Genomic DNA, 19346 nt, shown 5'->3' with positions numbered 1-19346 from the left:
GGTATATTACCGCCAATTTCCATGTTAACCTATATTGGATTGTTTTCTTCGAATTATCATAAAATATGCGTAGTTTTTCGCTACAGATAATTGGATTCAGACGATCTTATACTGTCTTTTCACTTGATCAAAGCGACAGGTCGCCCATTATATCCAGATAAACAAGTTTTACCTGGAAGTGATCACTCTTTGCTGGATTTACACCGAACTTCCTCCAACCTGTATTCTTGCAATTTAACTGCGCATCTTAAATTCGTTGAATCGAATAACTACCATTGAAGCCATTAAAAACGTTTCTTACTAAATTCAGGAAGGGGAGAGAAGACGAGCAAACATCCATGGTCCGTGTTTCCACGACGTGGATTGCATCCCAAATTCACAATGGCAATTTCCTGTAAATGTTGAAGGTCAAGAAAGGATATGTATAGCCAAGAAGTGATGTTATTCTCGGTAATAAGAATATTTCCTTGAAATGGCTCCCTAATAACCAACAGGCACGTATCGTAGTCACAAGGCGGGCGGCGGAAGAAACAATACAAAAACCTCAGCCCAAATTTCAGGTTCCGCTCTGCACACAGCCTACCAGTATTCTCGGAATAATTTTACGTAAGAAATACTCTGTAATAGTCTCCCATGGAGATGTTTGCAGAGATCGATTGGTGGCAACTGCGATTCAACTTGGAATGAATTCCAAGAAAACATTTCATCCTATTTCGATTGAATTCCTTCAGATGGTATCAAGAGAAGACAACAGGGAAACAATGGTATCGCCGCCCTGTCTTCCGTTGGCTCAAAGCCAAACTGCCTGCAGAAATGGGGTTGTTCATCCCACCCTCAGACGAACGCAATCTACTCACCCCCTTTGTAGGGTAGATGCATGCATATAGCCTAGCCACCACAAACTTCCAAGAATTTTTATCAGCAGTGGTAATAAAGCGGCAACTGTTATTTTGGGGTGGCAATTTCAGGGAAGGGTGTAGTGATCCGAATTGAGATTTTGCGTCGCTATTTTCCAACAACTACTCCGTGGGACACTTTGAGATGCTGCAGAATTTTGATGACGTAGGGATGCTTTCTGGATGGGGGAGGTGGAGAGTACGGTTCATCTGTTCGAAAGGATCTAGGTTTATACATAGTCGCGAGGACATACCACCTTGTTGACGTCACTACTCCTATTTCTGCAACCACTGCTCCTCATTTAGCCCCTTAAATTTTGAGCTACTCAATTGGGCTTCATAAATCGATTATTGATTTACTAATGTTCTCGTAAATAAGAAATCACACATACACTTAGCCACATGGTACCCGGCGCCGCGTTTCTTTGCATTTCTCCATTCACCTGAATACTAGTGGTAACTTGTTCTTCACAAAGGTGCGCCCCCTCCCAAGTGCATTGGTTTGTACAATTTTTCTGGTTCCCTCCATGTGGTATTCGTTTTCAGACCACATTTTGGTTTTATTTTACGGTGAGGAGATTATCTTGGCGGCACAATTAATGGACATGTTGTGGTCACTCACTTTAGGAGCGCGTGGTTTCTTTGTTTTTCTTTTAATTAGATCGCAGGTGTTTGAAACCTTTTTGGTAATGTAGAATTTAGACAGAAACCTCACCTTAAAATTAATGAAAATTTATGTTATTGTGATGGGTTTTTGTCTGGGGGGTGTGACAAAATTTAGTAGGTCTACCATCAGCCATACCAAATGTCTCAACATAAAATTTGTTATTTTTGCAAACGAAATTAAAGGGGATATCTTTGATAACTTTCAACCACTAAATGATCTAAATGAATGAAATTATTGAATTTATTTAAAGAGATTTCTAGGTTGAACTTCTCGTCCGTTGCAGGGTATTTCTGTCTGCCTTATACTGATAATTTTTAAGGTTTGGTGTAAAACAAAACCTTATTAAAATCGGTTCACTGTCTGTCTGTCTTTTCGTCTGTCCGTCTATCTGTCTGTCTGTCTTCTTTTTATGAATGGAGGTGGAAATCTTACAAAGACACTGCCACACCAGGTTGCAGCAGCGTCTGGGATCCTCATCTACTAAAACCACCCCCACTTTCTCCTTCTTCCTTCCCCGTAGAACCACCGCAAAGCATTACTTCGTGAGGTGGACCGCGCATTAAGCGACCGCCCCTTCCGTTCTTCGCGTCCTCCTTGCACGCTCCGTTTTTCCAAGTTCTTCCTGTATTCTTTTGATTGCGGAGTTCACTGTACACCAGTTTCCCTCCAACTTCAACATTTCCCCGACAATGTTCTGCGGGCGTAGGCTGGTTTTCAAGGGGTCTTCTAGACTACTCCTCTCTGAGAAAAATCGTAGACAGTGGAGTATGACATGCTCCGTGTCCTCAGGTGTGCGACCACATTCAGGACAAAAGGGAGAATCATCCAGCCTGAATTAGTGCAGATACTTCCTGTAACCACCATGTCCTGACAGGAATTGCGTCAGATAGTAGTTAATCTCGCCGTGTTGTCGCTGGATCCATTCCGGGGAATTAAAGTGTGGGTCCAGCGACCCCTCTGCGATTCGTCCCAACGTTTCTGCCACTTCTCCAGCGACTCTCGCCTTGCCGCATTTCGGCATTCTACATTATTTTGAGGAGGACTCCTTTTCTTTTTCTCGTATAGGCAGCGTGTCTCACTTGCCAGAATGTCTATCGGGATCATTCCCGCAATAACACACGATGCCTCGCCTGATATAGTTCTGAAGGCGCTGCACACCCTTAGCACCACTAAGGGGTAAGTCATATTTACCCTCCTCCGATTACTCTCACACTCCCAAACTGCTGCCGCATATAATAGTGTGGGGCAAACCACTCCGGCCACAAGTAATTTGCGCGCTCATGACAGGCTGATATTTGCCGCTTTCTCACAGGCATAGTCCAGGTGTCCCTTGAAATTGATTTTAGCGTCAATCATCACCCCCAGGTATTAAATAATCCGCTTCGAAGTGATGATGTGGCCACCAACACGAATATTAGCCGTATACCTCTTTGTACGGTTGGTAATCAAGACAGCCTACGTCTTCTGTTCCACAAGGTCAAGCTGACCCAACTCCAGCCACGCTTTTATGGCGTTAATGGTTTCGTTAGCGTCTTCAGGTTGTTTCACGAAGACAACTACAGCTGGATCATCTGCGAAACCGACTATCGTGGCCTCCTTTGGCACGGGAAGGACAAGGACCCATTCTACATGACGTTTCACAGGAGAGGACCAACACTGAGCCCTGTGGTACTCCTGCAGTGACGGTGTACTGCTTGGATCCCTGATCCGTGTCGTACCAAAGCGTTCTCTCCGAAAGGTAACTGTCGAGGAGCTTAGTCAACTAACCAGGGACACCCAACTAGCGGAATTCAATGCATATTTGATGTCCAGCTTCACCACGGCACAGTATTTTTTAGACGATATCACGTTTCGAGCCAGCTTGAAGACAACGTCTACGGCGTCGATCATTGAGTGGGCTTGACGAAATTCAAATTGTCGCTTCAATAGTCCATCCTTATATTCAATGATAGGGAGCAGTCTATTGTAGATGACCCTTTCGAGCAACTTTCCTGTCGTGTCGATGAGGCAAATCGGTCGGTATGATGATGGGTGTCCTGGGTGCTTATTCAGCTTCGGGAGCAAAGCAAGCTTTTGCTTCTTCCACCAATCAGGGAAAACTCCTTCTACCATGCATGTTTCAAAAACGCTGATAAACCAGTCGGGTTTGGTCTTAAGAGCGAGTTTAAGAGCTCTATTGGGAACATCCTCCAGATCGGATGGTTTGTTAACACAAACTCGACAAATTTGCGCAAGTTCCTCCTCAAGTATGGCGTAGACGTCCAATGCTTGTGTTGTTTCCGATCCCCTTTATCCGGGGGGAAGAGCGTCATCATGATATCGAGCAGATGCGTCTTCTTCATAACCATCCTGTACGTTGTTCTCCAAGGGGCTTTGGTCTGCCTGCGCGCAAAGTTCCTTGAAGCATTCTCGCTTGCTGGTCCATATAGCCTGCTTAAGTCTACCTCGAAGGTTCACATATACTTGCCGTTTCTCGTCGAAGTCCGGTCTTCCTCAAGATCGTTGGCAGATTCTTCTAGCTCGAAAACATGCATCCCGTAACACCGCGATCTCTTCATTCTAGCAATAGTTTGAGCGCCTTTTTGCGGGGACTCGCCGCCTCGGTAAAGCATCGCCCCATGCCCTCGTTATGCGTCTCATCATTTGCTCTACCTTTTTTGTATCTGCACCACCAGGATTTTGCCCTCCCAATAACATCTCTATGAATGCATCCCCTTCAAACTTTTTCACGGACCAGCCCTGGTTTCCAGCTCCACGGGAACGCACATCGCGTATGTATAATGCTCACTGACAAACCATGGCATTCTCCTCCCCAATGTGGTACTCACATATGTCAGATCGACTATTGATCTTGCGGTTTCGACTTTTTGCATCGAGACTAGCATACCTAGCATTCCTTCGAATCTTTGACTGACTGTCAAACGGGGTATCGCCCGCAATAATCCAACGATTTTGCATTTTTGTTAAGGTTTTGTGTAAACACAAAACCTTATTAAAATCGGTTTACTGTCTGTCTGTCTGTCTGTCTTTTTTTTTTTTTTTTTTCCCCCGATGGAAGGTGGAAAGCTTCAAAAGCTACCGCAGGCTCCTGCCACACGGTTATGTGGGACTCTTACCCACTAAAACCACCTCCTTCTCCTTCCACTCTCCCCGCGGGACTCCCATTTGGTATTACGTCGCGGGGCTGGATCAGAATTTATTCTGCGCTCATGTCAACATTCGTGTTCCTCTCGCGTTCATTCTTTCGGATGACTTCCTCCTGCCTAAGCTTCTTTCCGATGGCTGTAATCACTTTTTCTACTTCGGTCCATATCCCCTTGGCTTTCACCATAAGCTCCATGATATTTTCGGGTGTAAAGTGCTCCCCGGTTGTAGCTTCTAATGTAGCCCTTTGGGTTTCGAATCTGGGGCAGTGGAAAAAGACGTGTTCTGCGTCCTCTGGAATGTTTACACACTGTGGGCAATATGGCGAATCATCGCGCCCAAATCGGTACAGATATGCTCGATAGCCTCCGTGTCCGCTCAAGAATTGAGTTAGGTCGAAACCTACTTCGCCGTGAGGTCGCTCGATCCATTTCCGGATATCCCATATGATTTTGTGAGTCCAACGGCCTTTTTCTGACTCGTCCCACTTCTCTTGCCATTCCGCTACAGTTTCAGCTCGTGCGAACTGTCGCCGACGGGCAGGAGATTCTCCGGTGAGGTACGTTCGATCGTAAAGTCGTTGTATTTCTTTCGCCAGAATCTCAATCGGGATCATTCCTGCTATCACGCAAGCTGCTTCATTAGAAATTGTTCTGTAAGCGCAACATGTTCGGAGCACACTTATGCGATACGCAGCTCCAATCTTTCTTTTATTTATTATATTTTCCAGTGCATCTGCCCATACTGGGGCTGCATACAGTAGGATCGAACTGACCACCCTTGAAATAAGGAGTCGACGGCTCGGCCTTGGGCCACCTATATTTGGTAGCATTCTCGCAACCAGCGCTCCGATGTTATATGCCTTGGTTGCTGCACCCTCCACATGCAATCTGAAATTCAACCTCTGGTCAATCATTACACCTAAGTACTTAAGTGCAGGCTTGGAATAAATTGTTTGCATTCCAACTTTGATCTTCATGGAAGTGCACTTTCTCCGCTTGGTAATAAGTACTACTTCCGTCTTATGCTCTGCGAGCTGTAGACCAGCATTCTCTAACCAGGATTTAATCTCATAGACTGCTTCATTTGCATAGAGCTCGACTTCCTCGAGAAGGCGTGCAACAACCGTCACACCAATATCGTCCGCGAAACCAATGGAGGCCACACCAGTAGGAAGGTCTAGGGTCAGTACCCCGTTATACATAATAATCCACAAGAGTGGCCCTAGGACAGACCCTTGCGGAACTCCGCATGTCGTTTGGTAGGATTTCATTCCTTCATCTGATTCGCAGCACAGAGTCCTATCGATTAGGAAGTCGGCAACAATACGCACCAGGTACTTCGCCACGCCTAAGTTAATTAGGGACTCAAGTATCTTGCTCCATCTAGCGGAATTGAAGGCATTCTTCACATCAAGTGTAATCACTGCACAACATTTGCCCTCGTCAAGTGCGGTCTTAGCTGTGTTTGCTACTAGGACAAGTGCATCCGTTGTAGACCTCCCCTTTCGAAAACCGAACTGATTTTCGGAGAGACCGCCATCCTTTTCGGCAATTCGAATTAATCTGTTATAGATTACTCGTTCGAATAGCTTGCCAGTATTATTTAGAAGGCATATCGGCCTGACTGTCTGTCTGTCTGTCCGTCTGTCTGTCTGTCTGTCTGTCTGTCTGTCTGTCTGTCTGTCCGTCACACGCATTTTGCTCGGAGACGGTTATAGCGATTGATACTAAATTTGGTAGAAAGGTGGGAACTGCGAACGCTCACGCATACAGTGAATTGCATCCTTTTACGTCGAATTTAAGGAGGGGTCCCCATACATGCAAAAGGGGGGTGTAAAATTTTTTTTCATCAAATATAGTTATGTGGGGTATCAAATTAAAGGTCTCGATTAGTACTTTTCAAAGCCGATCTTAGTTTTGTCATTCGTTGGAAGGGTGGGGAGCGCGGGGGGTTGAAAGTGATCACTTCTTTAAAGGGGCCATTCTCAGAAACTACCTAACCGAAAAATCTGAAAAAAATCAAGAGGCTGCCACTATATGGTGCCTGGGCTCCGAAATACCTTCCATGCCAATATCTGTTTAAATAAAGTTAATAATAGTATATTACTACAATTTTTTGTAATTAGTTAGAAACCCCCCTTAGGTTCATCCTAGTACCATGAAATTTTGCAGTGATATAGGCTATAATATAGAGCATGACCTTACCAAGTTTGGTGGAAATCGCACTATTATTAACAAAGTTATAATACCTCAAATTTGTTGCTTCTTCGAAAATTGAAGACTATGAATGTCAATATCACCCGAAAGTGGATACTCTCACATAATATATGGATATGTTACGTGCTACGTACTAAGAAATACACAAAACCTTTCGTACCTGAAGCGTCCAGCTTCCGGTTTCCCGACTTGTTTATTTTGACGACCCGGGGGTCGTGGAAATCATGAAGTTTCTTCGATTTCGGCCAATCTTCCCAGGCGTGTATTTTCCGCGATATCTTACGTTCGCGGCATCGTAGAATGAAAATGCTTGCGTTTCCTGAATCTGGGTCGCCTCCCTGTTCAAACGAGGTATCGCCCTCAAGAATCCGACGATTTTCCATATTTGTTCATTTTTACGACCCGGGGGTTGTGGAAATTTTGAATTTTCTTCGATTTCGACCAGTCCACCCAGCCGTGGATTTTGCACGTTATCTTGCGTTCGCGGCATCGTAGAGCGAAAATCCTTGGTGTAATCTCCTGGCTATCAGTATTTCGCGAATGTGCCTTCGCCAGGTTAGCCAGTTTGTGTGCGCTACGGGGTCGCGTTTGTTTGGTTGTAGTTTTTTTTATTTCCTTTATTTTTGCAACATTACTCATTTGATTCCTACGAGTATAGGGGTTAGGAGGTCCGCCGTGCTATAGCCCCAATAGCTCGGTAAGGTCTAACTTAGTCGACCAGGTTTTCAGTGAGACTCGGTTCGAATACAGTCGGCTGCAAACCATCCAGTGGGTATGGTTCGCATGACACCCTGGATTGAGGGCACGTACTTTAACTTTACAAGCGAAAAAGAGAATCCAGCTAAAGTCATCATAAACGGACAAGATGTGCTAGAGGCGATTGAGGTCAAATATTCAGATATGGCACTCGATGTTAAGCTCAGCTGGAAAAGATGCATTCGAAGATAGAAGAACGAGCTAAATGAGGAGGAATGCCCAGATGACCATTGGCAGCAAGCTGCTAATTTATAAGCAGACCCTAAGGCCCATATGGATGTACGGCATCCTGTTCTGGGGCTATGCCAAAGAATCACACTTGAAGGTTATACAAACGCTCCAAAATAAAGCGCTTAGAAGCGTAGCAGATGCTGCCTGGTTCATTCATAATGAGGATCTGTATAGGGACCTGAAAGTACACTTGGTTAGTGAAGTTAATAAAGACCAAGAAGTTAAACATACCCACCGACTACAATCATACGCTAATATAATGAGGCGACTGAAAAGAGTAAAGCCAAAAGAATTGCTAACATAAAGGATGCCTAAAGATATAAGCTACTGAGGAAAAGTACCTCAGCGAAGCCAACCAAAGTGCTGGGGTAAACTACAGGCTTTTCTCCAAATAAAAAGGAAGCTTAAACATGCAAAGAAAGCTGCTGGATGGGGAAACCTCAGTCGTAGAATGGGGAGAGGTGGTTTCAGTATAAGACGAAAATATTACTTGATAAATTAGCAATCTTTTATAGGTCAGTCGAAATAATATTTTCAATCTATAAAGATCTTTTCATTTCGTAGCCTACATGCCGACGAAATCCGTCAGGTTGTGGATAAAATCCGACTCAATAGGTTACAGTGGGCGGGTCACTTAATCCGTATGGATGAGGATGATCCAGCCTGGAAAGTCTATAAGGGCGATATCTATGGTAGAAAAAGAAGACGAGGCAGACCCTGCTTGAGATGGAGCGGGGCCGTAGGTCAGAACGCCAGACAGCTTTTAAGGATATCGAATTGGTGAACCTCGGCGCAAAACCGGGATGCCGGGAGTTCCTTATTAAGGTAGGCCTAGACCGGATACCGTTGCGCCGTTGATGATGATGATGAAAGTATCCGGGTGTAATCTTGGATCGAAAACTAAATTGGAGGTTGCACATAGAACTGAGGGTTGAGCGGACCTGTATAGCCTTCTATACAGGCTGAGGATGGTCCTTTGGATGTTTACCGCCCTAGTGCGTCCAATCCTAACATGGAGTTCTATTGTATGGTGCCAGGCTTTCAGCAAAAAATACAATGGAACGAAGCTTAATAGGATTGAAAGAACCGCGTGTGTAGGTGCTACTGGGGCACTGCAGTCCTGCCCGGCAGATGATCTCAATGTACTCCCGCATCTCTTCCCCCTAGACCTCCACATTAAGTACGTGGTAGCGTGCAGTGCCGTCAGACTACGTGAGCCCGGATGCTGGACAATGAAGACCTACGGCCAAAGTAACTTCCTGGAAGAAATACCTCGGGAAATTTATTTATTTATTTATTTAATGAGGACAATACACAGAAAGCAAATTTCTTATTACATATTGTCCTCAGAGGGAGGAGCAAGTAAATGGCATATTTTGCGCTTAAAGATAGAGAGGGACATAGAGTCAAAGGAACCAAGCTGTAGGGCATTGTAGGACCGGCAAAACCTCGGGATCGGAGAGTGAATCTCGAGCTCTGCGAAGGGTACATCAAAAATGTCCGCATTACGTGTGTTATGAGACGAGGCGATACGGAGAGTAATATCCGAGTTGGCGGAGCAGTCCATCAGACCATTGCAAAGTTTGAAAAGTGCACATATCAAGGAAGATACGGCGTTGCTGTAGGGAGGCGAGATTGAGGGTGCGGAGTCGTGACGGATAATCAACTCGTGGAAGGTTCTTTTTGTAAAAGAGGGTCCGGGTGAATTTGCGTTGTACAGCTTCAAGAGCGCGCCGTCACGGATGCGGTAGGGGGACTAAACTACACAGCAATATTCAAGGATGTTTTTGACAAGGGAATTGAAGAGTGTTAAGGAGGGCTGGATTGAGGTAAAGTCGAACGAGGAACGTAGGATAAAACCAGACATTTTGGAAGCTCTATTGATGATGTCAACGAAGTGGGAATTGAAACGAAGTTTATCGTCGAATATTACACCCAGGTCTTTGAAGGAGGTCAGTAGTGAAAGGGGTTGACCACTGAGAGAATAGGAAAAGAATGATGGGGAGGGTTTCAGGAATCTGGACATTCCCCATGGAATATGTTACACGCAACCTGAACTTCACGAGAAACTTTGCTGTGGACTTTCCAGCCAGGGCAAAGTGGAAGAGCGGCGGCGTGCTGCAAGGTTATGAGACAGTATTCTTCACCGATGGACTAAAGATGGTCGGGGGCGCGGGGTTTTCACAGAGTATTCGAGTCTTATGGTCTCCCAAGTTTCGCCAGTGTCTTCCAAGCAGAAGTACTTGCGATACTGGAAGTCTGTCGTTGGCTAAAGTATGATCCGAGTCCCAAGCCTAACGTAGCCATTGTGATCAACAGCCAAATGATCATTAAGGCCTTGTACTCAGCGATGACATCCTTCAGGCTGATGAGGCAATGCAGAAACATGCTGAATAGTCAGGGCGGCACGCTCAATATCACCCTCTCTGGGTTCGCGGGCATAGGAACATAGAGGGGAATGGGTAGGCTGACAGATTGGCCAGTCGGAGCTCTGCTCTTGACAGCCCTTTAGCGGGTACAGTCGGTCTTTCGGTGGTGGAATCTACTTGCAGTACTAAACAGCCGCGGGCCTTGAATGGCGAAGGCTTACCACCTGTGCCAAGTCAAGGAGGATTTGGCCCGGCTATAATAGAGTCCGATCACGAGAGCTCATGTGCCAGACGTGGCGGTCTGCAGGGGGCCCTGTCCCATACAGGACCAACAATTCGTATTACCGAAGTTGCGGACAAGTGGGGGAGGGAGGGCTCAGGCACTTCCTCTGCGATTGCCCAGCTCTAGAGTCATGCTACGGACACTGGGTAAACCATTCTTTGGGGACCTCAGAGAGATTTCTAGCTGCAGGATGGGAGAGCTGCTTTCCTTCGTGAATTCTATGGGCTGGCTCTGAAGATTTGAGCCGGTTGGACTCTACCTACCAGTTGTGACGGTCTTAGGAGTTTGTGGTATTAAAACGCTGCGCCACGGCGCTACTTGGGCTTCTCGGAGCACCCGCTGATACCCCCCTACCCATCTTGAAATAATTGATGAAATAACACAAATATAAGCTATTTTTCAACCCTCCCTAGTGTGTATCTTTCCACTACCACTATGGTCATCATTTAAATAAATAAATGATAAATAGTCATCAGTTAATAGCTTTCAAATTAACAGTAATAGTAACATATCGAATGCATTGATAAAAGTTTAATTACCCCTCCCTTAACAGTCGACAGAGATACGCATAAGTCAACAAAGAAAATTCCAATTTTTGCGGAAATCTACTATCTATCGCGGCATACTCTGGACAAGATAACATTTCTATCTTATGAATGGGACGTTATAGAATGCAATTTGTACAGTCATAATCACCTCATATGAAAAAATTATGAAGATACATTAGGAACAAGTTACAAATGCGCGTTCTTGGTAAAAGTTGCTTGTATCTTGTATCTTTTATTGCTTGTATCTTGGCAATTGTTGACTACACCTGAACCTAGTGAGATCGCATGGTTCCATTTGCTTTTTTCACCTTTTCGCGTCTCTCAGGTATGCTTAGCTACACACGTTTGAAATAGTTTGAAATGCCGCTCGCCGTAATAACCATTAGCGCGGTAACCATCCATCGCCCTCGGCTTCTTATGCAAATTTACTGTGTTCGAAGCGAAGGGGAAGCGAATTGCATGTGCAGTAACTGAGCAACTATGCACCCCGCGAGGTAGAGAGCATAGAAACTGGTTGGTGGCCGGCGTCTAAAGAAGTTGAAATGTGCAAGGGGTAGGGAACTGGGAATGGAAGAAGCAACACCGGGAAACAGGGAACCTGATGTGCTTCCACTGACAACAACAAAACTCAGGTGAGAAGCATCACCGACCGTTGCGGATGCGCTCCGTGGGTGTTGAGCAAGTGTGTGGAGTGGATGAGAGCCTGCAAGGCAGGTTGACCAGGGGGAGGCGGGTGGTGATTTCTTTGTGTTAGTTGAGTGCATTCCGGCTTGGCTTCAAGGTGCGCATGGAAGGCTGCATGGCTCGGTCGATGGTGGCTCGCTTTATTTACTAATCGAGGAAGAATGCTTCTGCAGACTGGTGCTATGTATGCCATCGTAGGGGAAGCTGGGGACGACGGAGCACAACCGTCGTGAAAGAACAACGTTCGCAGTTTAGTCGATAATCCAACTCGCAGCTTCCCAGTCGCGTGTGATACGGACCGTGCTCTCGGAATTTTCTACTCTAGTAGCGTGTGAACAACAGCAGTAGGGGGTGAGCATGCGCCACATCCAAAGCCTTTTGGTCGTAAGACAACAGTCGGGTCGGCTGGCGACACTATCAACGACAAACGACCACCAAAAAGAAAAGTGATTTTCTGGAAAACTGCTTCCTGGGGGCGCCTGTTGGAGACAAGAAGGCTTCTCGGTCTTCCTGGAAGGAGCGCGGTGTACGGGCGGGTGACGGAAGAGTTCGGGAAAAAGGGAACTCTTGACCGGGAGTAAGGGTGGAATCGACCATTTGACTTGTCTTGTCGGCAATCGACAATCGGCACTCGACTACGCGAAAGGAACTCCGGTAGTGTGGAGTGAACAAAGCGCCATCTTGTCGTCGTGGTGGATACAAAGGAACTTTATTGATATCCTGATTTTATCATATTGCGAATTTTTGGTTCCAAGTTTTTTTCCTGTTGTGAAAGTGAATGAAAAGTTTCTGAATGTTCTGTGTTGCGAGCTTGTAAGAGAATTTGCCTAATATTTGTTGTACAAAGATGTTGAAGTGCCATAAGAATGGAAATACTCAGACCAACTTCTGTAGTTTGCTCCTAAATTGATGACAAAAACAGTGATCCAATCGATTTTCGAATTCACCCTTGGGGGATTCTAGAAAAGTGATAGTGCCGCTCTGAAGATAAAGGCAAAATAGTGAACGGAATAGGCCTGGATTACGCTGTCCCATTATACAACAGTTCCTGACGCAATACGACTGGCGTAATTAGGTACAGTATAACGATTTTCACTTAAGTAATTCTAAAAATACCCTGGTCTACTCGTATTCTATCGGAGAATGGTTGCATAATATCCATCCGGCATTCCAACTATTTTTAGAAGGGAAAACCCTTCCCAAGGATGGATCAAGTGACATCGGTTCAAGGGACGTTCACAGTTTTTATTTATATTTTTGGGGGATGTGAGACCATCTTCTTTAATAATTATAGATGTTCTTGCCTTAAATTACAATGTAGAATCCTTTAATGGTACTGGCAGACCTGACTTGGTTGACTATTGACCTGAACCTGAACTTTTCCTGCCACTTGAAATTGGTGTTGAATAAAAATTTGAATGATGTTGGCGTAAGTTTGGTCCTTGCTAGAGATAGTACGGAAAGGTCCTTAACATTTCTTTTGGTGCCTGCATAAGTACTATCTTTGATATTAAGGTTCAAATAAAGACTATTCTACAACTATTTCGGTCCATGATTTTAATATTTAAAATAGTCCGTTTATGTCCTTTTTTGAAGAAAAATTACCTTCAGTATATTCAGAGATTTTTAAGTTTTATTATCCGAATATAAATACACAAATTCTACTACTACACTCACGATATATTCCAAATATTATTACTTCTTTGGTTCTCTGGTCTTCAAAAATTTGAAAAAATGTGAACAAAAGTTTGTTAGAAAACGCTTCTTTCTCTGCAAACCTCACTAATGTCAGTTGCAAGTGCATCCTCCGATACGAACCATCGATCTAACTCTGGTTCATTTGCTTTAATGCTCATAAATCTATATTTTTTTGGAGAACCTAGGGAACCTACGGAATGTATCCACTCCACCCTTCCTTCTTAGCTCATTCCAGCTTCTTTCCTTCTTGTCAAGAATGCATTGCTTTCAAGTTGCTTTCAGTCGGCCTTATCTTCCTACCGACTGTGGATTTCACTGTAATGCTTGCTTAACAAATTTGCTGGTCTTCCCTGGACCCTGGGTATATCCAAGTCAGCTATATTTGCACTTTGCGATTTTCTCGGTGATTTTTCTTTGCTGCGTTGGCACCCATAGGTCCTTGCTTGTTATTATCAATGACCATCAGTTTCGTAACTGTTTGTTTCATGTCACCCAGTTTTTGTGATAGAGGTCCTTTTTGTGTTGTTAGAAGTTGAAAAGGTTGAAAATCTACCGCATGTAGGTATACAGTTATGCAAAATTTGTATTCACTAAAATCATTTTGTTTTCCTTAGCTTAAGCCGGGAGACTGCCAAATATGTGTTTCACACAGCAACAGCTCTCCGACAACCACACTGCAGTTCTTTTTTCCTCAGCCTTTATCCCTTTCACAAGCGATTTCGGCTCGTCGTGATCGGTTTCGCCATTTACCATCCGCCGTTTACCATCTCGTCAGCGCGAATTACAGGCCCATACCATCGAAGAGGCCTCTTTCGCAGTTTTTCTACGATCGATGCAACCCCATATCGATCTTGAATATCCTCTTTTCGGATGTGATCAAAACGTGTCACGCCACTAGTCCAACGCAAAATTTTCGTCTCCATTATCGTAAGACGCCGTTCATTGTCTTTTCTATTCGGTCAACACTCAGAACCATAGAGAGGGCCACAGGACAGACGACATTGCGATAAATTTTAGAATTGAGACGTTTGTTGATACGTCGATCACAAAGAACACCAGTTGTGCGCTACTTCATCCAGGTTGCGTTACTGTGTGAAGCAATTTCATAACGCAGTTCTCCATTAGCTGATAGCATTCACCCGAGATATTTAAATCGCTCAGTTCTGGGCAGGTCACTGCCGCTGACAGTGATTGTGCCTGTTTCATGGGAATCGGTTGTCAAAAACTCAGTTTTGTTCAGATTTAATCTGAGACCATGTTACATGAGGTGATCATTTCGTTTTTGGACAAGTTGCTATTAGATGCTAGGAAAACATCATCTGCGTAAAGCAGTGTGTAGGGCGCTGGACGTTGGATGTCCCGTGTGGCAGTGTCCGCAACAAGAACAAAGAGGAGTGGTGAGAGGGCACTTCCTTGATGAACACCAATAGGATTTAGCATAGTCGAATAACTCCAACTATACTTTATTAATCTTTTTCCCTGATCTCAGCATTTTATTTATGTTTTACTGAGGATAGTACAAAGTACGTTGCCTCAAACGCTCCTGTTTACCTAGGCTTGGTACCAGCATACTATGTTAATAGCATGGCGGAGTTCGTCTGACCATCTCCCTGGTGCTATTTAATCCTTCTTGAAACGTTTGAAATAATTTTATGGATCCAGCATCCTTTGGGGAGTGTGTATGGTATTTGCCGATTATATATGCTGCTTAACAGAAGCGTCGACTCTCTATTGTCAAGTAACATTGAGGACCATGTTTAGATTGAATGTTGTTTTGTAGGTACCAGATGTTTGCGGTGCATTTAGTCGATTTGCAGGGTTCGGCTTTTTCCAATATATTTTTTTTCTTATGCCAAAGCCCAGACAAGGACTGCGTAAAGCAATATCGAACTAAAAATAGTTGATAGATTTGTCAACATGTTCATCAGGAAGGAACTTACTGCAGATGATTTCATGTTGGACTCTCAAAATATGCTTTGAATTTTACTTTCTAATAGATTGTGGTTGCTTGATATTTGAGTGTGGGTTGTGAACACGTAGTGTGCTCGTTAATCTGAGGACAGTGTTTCCCAGACGGAACCTTGTTTCCTGAATTGATTCGTTTGCAAGGATCACGATCTGCTTGATGTGTCGTGTTATGTACCGTGGTAGTCACTTCGATGTTATCTGCGAAATCAATGATGATTACGCTTTCAGGGTAGGCCTGAGAGGAGAGAGTTGTGTGGAAAAGAGAGAGTTTTATCATGGGTCTGTTATAGAAACTCTGATGAAAAGAAGGTTCTGCACAATTTCCCTCGGCCCCGATTTGTCCGCCTAATTTTTGATCCAATCCCGAATTTTCTCTCTACGACCTACTTCAAGGTGCTGCAAAATCTGGTTTCGAATCCGTTGTTTGATACGTTTTACCAGGTATTTTGGATCATTCACATAAAGGTATCCTCCACATCGAGGTCTAGCATCGCGTATAAATAACTGGCTTCAATTACTGCTTTTGTTTCCATTTGATTTGATAGCGTTGACAGTAGATCTCGTTTTTTCTAACTTCTCTGAGCAGCCACACGCCTTTTCTTCGATTGATGTAAGTCTAAATAGTTAAGATTTAAAAACATCTAGGACGATGGTCGAATTATTGTTCAGTAGCCTATTTGGCTTCACCAATTGTGCTACTCCCATGGTACCTGAAAGTTTTCTTCTTTCAAGAACGCTATAGAAGCTTGATTGAATTAAGTTGATCCTGCCTCGGTGGTTTCTAATAAAGCTTTATGCGGGATAACCTCTAAGCATGGTGATTTATTTTCGTTCAACTTCTGTGGTCATGTTAGGAAATTCATCAGAAGTTTTTTGAACAGTTGGTAATTTTACTTCGCTTGAAACTTCTGAAGGAAACTAGGGTTGGTCAGCTTTTACCCCAAATTCATGACATGATAGGCTTGTAAGTTCCGCCTTATGGGTCGGAGTCCGCTTCCTTGCATAATCTTCTGGTTTTAAGGTAAATTTTCCTTCCTTCTTTGATCGTTTCTCTTCGAATTCGGTAGACATCCGATTGCTTCCTTGCATTTAGAGGCGCTCTGTCTTCGAAAAGTTTTGATCCCGCCTGTATTTTTCAGAGCTACATTTACCAAAATTACAATCATCATCACCGGTGTCCGTTCTAGGCCCGCCTTAATAAGGAACTCCATACATCCCGGTTTTGCACCGAGGTCCACCAATTCGATATCTCTAAAAGCTGCCTGGTGTCCATCGTTCCATCTCAGGCAGGGTCTTCTATTTTTATTCTTCCCGTTTGGCCAGCGTGGTTTAATGTTGTTGGTTGGTTGGTTTTTGGCGCTGACATTACTACCATATATTTTGTCTTGCTTTCATTGATGTACTCCTTAAGATCTCGCCCTGCTTGATCTGGGTGAAGGCGGGTCGTTCTTCCCATGATGTCGGTATTGTCAGATAGAGGCCAGCAGTTGGATGACCTTAAAGAGGATCGTACCCCTCGCATTTACCTCAGCATCACGGATCACTTTTTCCAGGACCAGATTAAAGGACCAGATTAAAGGATGCATGGTAGGGCATCCCCTTGTCTTAGACCGTTGTTGATGTTGAAAGGTCTCGAGAGTGATCCTGCTGCTCTTATATGGCCTTGCACATTGGTCAGGGTCAGCCTAGTCAGTCTTATCAATTTCGTGAGGATACCGAATTTTCTTATGACCTTGTAAAATTTTACCCTGGCTATGCTATCATAGGCGGCTTTAAAGTCGATGAAAAGATGGTGCAATTAATGCCCATATTCTAATAGTTTTTCCATCGTTTGCCGCAGAAAGAAAATCTGATCTGTTGCTGATTTACCTGGAAAGAAACCTCTTTGGTATACCCAATGATGTTTTAAGCGTATGAGGCTATCTGAGCTAGCAAGATAGAGGGGAATATCATATAGATGGTACTCAGCAACGTGATACCTCTTTAATTGATGTACTGCGTGATATCTCCCTTTTTATGTATGGAACAGATTATGCCACGTTGTCAGTCGTCAGGCCTTGATTTGCTGTCCCATACCTTAAGTAGAAGTTAGTGAATCACTTGGTGTAATTGGTCGCCTCCATATTTAACCAATTCGGCTGTAATTCCATCGGCTCCTGGCGACTTAAGATTTTTTAGCCGATGAATTGACTGTTTCTTCTACACCTGGTGGTGGCAGTATTTGTCCGTCGTCTTCAGTTGGCGCTTCCAACTCGCCGATGTTGGTAGCTCCATCTCTGTGTAGGGAGCGCACGTTCCATGAGAAAATGCGCAAATCTTTATTCCTTTGTCGTTCCCGGGTTTGTCGATGTGCAATCCGTCCAGTCCGAGGCTCCTGTTGTGGCTTTCAACAAAATGTTTTCCGTGTGGGGTTGTCAATCCTACCCAACCTGGAAGACCAGTAGGTACAATTTGCCCGTTTTTAGGCGCGGGATACTCGCCTTCATCCTTCTCCGTCTGCAGCTTTTCGTTAAGAAAGAGTTCCCAGCGGTCACGACATGGAGGTGGAGATAGGGTTTGGTAGTAAAGCTGTTGGTGTTGGTTCAGCAGACGTTTCCCAGGTTTTATAATCTATCGTGTGTACCAATTCACGTTTCGTCCTGGGACCTATACTACCCTTTGACCACGACCACGCTTTGAGCAGAATAGGTAGTCGAATATCCTTGATCCTGCTGACCATGCTAGCATACTTTACGCCAGATCTCCTGGCTCATACCGTCTGTCATAACCTACTTGAAGGCTTCTTCCCCGTTGAGTTCAAGTTTGGATATCTTGAGAGCATTCCACTCTTGTGGGTTTACCTGTACCAATTGTTCCCACTTTTTCGGTTCTATTTAAGAAAGCTTAGGTCTCTCCTGAGTCTCCTTAAGGGTTTCTAATGATTTAGGGTCTTCCTTCAGATAATGCGAATATCATTTGGCTCTTGCACTACTGACGTTTTTTTCTTCAAAATGTTTGCCATACCAACGTTGGATTCTTGATAGTTTTCCCCTTCTTCTTATTATTATTCGTGAGTTTTGGTTATCGCGGTTGGTCAAATTCAGACTTGACGCCCTTGCCTTATTCCTCAGTTTCTTTTCGGTTTGGTTTCCTTGTAATCACTATTAGGGAGACGAGGCTTCATCTAATGCACCAGCTGTATGTGATAATTTGTCCCACTTCCTTTTTGTCTTTAGATTAGATTTTCTTCATATTTTATTTTCATAAGTACCAGGATGAAAAGGAACGTTCTGCATTAACCCCCGTTAGATTGGGAAGGTTAGACTTATTCATTGAGACCCCGTTGAAATGAAGCTTATCCAATGGGCACGGTTTGAATACTATCCTGAATTTTGGCAGGTATTTTTTGACTCCCTATTCAAGTCCTATATATTTTCTACGCCACATTACTGGCTTTGAACACAATAACTTTGAAGGTGTGGGCCTGTTCCTTGCTGTCGTGAAATTCTTGAAAGAGCTCGACAGAGAGGTCGACAGAGAGGAGGCAAGTTTCCATCACGGAAACTATTGATACGAACACCCTGCGAATTAATGTCGAGCACTATCTAGAGTTTAGATGTCAGCTCCATTATTCCTTCATCACGAGCATGCGCCATATCCAAGATAATATTTGATAGCCTCAACAAGGAGGGCAGCTGGAGTGCGTTGTGCATAAGGGGTATTCCAGAGAACCTAATAGTTGTATGTAACGGGGCCCGTTAGTTTTGCTGTCTTGGCTGGAGTTCGTGGAAGGCATCATTGAACCATGATATCTTTTCTCAAACTTCAGCGATAGAGCACCGCATGTAGGTTTGCTCATGTTGTTTCACTTTAGAACTAGAAAGTCAGTTGGGGGTACAGCATT

General features: G+C 44.2%; 1 protein-coding gene across 1 annotated transcript in view; it reads left to right on the top strand.

The window, feature by feature from the left end:
- Positions 1–12059: 12059 nt before the first annotated feature.
- Positions 12060–19346, top strand: part of LOC119648099 (mitogen-activated protein kinase kinase kinase 12) — a 145850-nt gene continuing 138563 nt past the window's right edge. Inside the window, exon 1 of the mRNA XM_038049599.1 lies at positions 12060–12872. The gene's annotated coding sequence lies outside the window, so the exon portion shown is untranslated. The remainder of the gene's footprint in view (positions 12873–19346) is intronic.

The sequence above is a fragment of the Hermetia illucens genome, chromosome 2, assembly GCF_905115235.1.
Source record: "Hermetia illucens chromosome 2, iHerIll2.2.curated.20191125, whole genome shotgun sequence".
Classification (NCBI taxonomy): Eukaryota; Metazoa; Arthropoda; class Insecta; order Diptera; family Stratiomyidae; genus Hermetia; species Hermetia illucens.
This window is presented reverse-complemented; position numbering and strand designations above follow the sequence as displayed.